This window comes from Helianthus annuus, chromosome 4, assembly GCF_002127325.2.
Source record: "Helianthus annuus cultivar XRQ/B chromosome 4, HanXRQr2.0-SUNRISE, whole genome shotgun sequence".
Taxonomy (NCBI): Eukaryota; Viridiplantae; Streptophyta; class Magnoliopsida; order Asterales; family Asteraceae; genus Helianthus; species Helianthus annuus.
Genome location: NC_035436.2, coordinates 10,661,639 through 10,662,577, shown reverse-complemented (window position 1 = coordinate 10,662,577; position 939 = coordinate 10,661,639).

Below are 939 nucleotides of genomic sequence, written 5' to 3'. Positions count from 1 at the left end.
TGAGTTGCAGTATATTGATTGTGGTGGGTATCCTCTAATAAGTCCATTTCCCGCCAGTTTCCAACCAATGAACCTTGTTGTATTAAAATTGGTAAACAGCTTTCAAAAAGAAGTTTGGAAGGGTTGTAAGGTAATGCATTTGATTGAACATTTAAAAATAGTACACTGTATTGAGTGATCGTTATACAGATTGAAAAATAAAGTAATAATGGATTTTAATAATCTCAACTATTGTCCGTTGACCGGCAACGGTCCCAACTTCAAAAATTCCTATTGGTGGTACCATTTTTTCACATATTGGCCTTCAAACCATAACTAACAGAACCCCAACGCCGTCAGTCTCCGGTCATCGGAAAAACGTTTTTGGTCAAAAATAGGTTCCTAAAGGTCCGTTCTATGGTTACAAACAGGTTTGGGATGAATACTTTGAGTTTTCCGGCCAAAAAAAAGTTGAGTTTTCCACCCAATAAGGAGTTTTCTGGCGAAAAATGAGTTTCTCCGTCGACCTTAATAATTGGGGCTTTTACTAGAAAAGGTTCATAAAGGTCCGTAATAAGGTTACAAAGAGGTTTGATACGAAAAGGTTGAGTTTTCCGGCCAAAAACGGTTTTTTCGGCTACCGGAAACTAACGGCGTTAGGGTTCTATTAGTTAGGATCAATTGAAGGCCAATATGTGAAAAGATAGGACCGCCAATGGGATTTTTTTGAAGTTGGGACCGTTGTCGGACAACGGACAATAGTTGAGATTATTAAAATCCATTATTCCAAAAATAAAAGGTAACTGATAGATGGATTATTTGTAATTATATATGAGATGAAAATGCCAACAAGAAAAAAAAGTTAAAAAAAAATAATACAATTGCCCCATTTTTTGCTAATTAAATTTTCTAGCAGAAAATACAACTTATTAAATCATACTAACTGTAAAATCTGACATC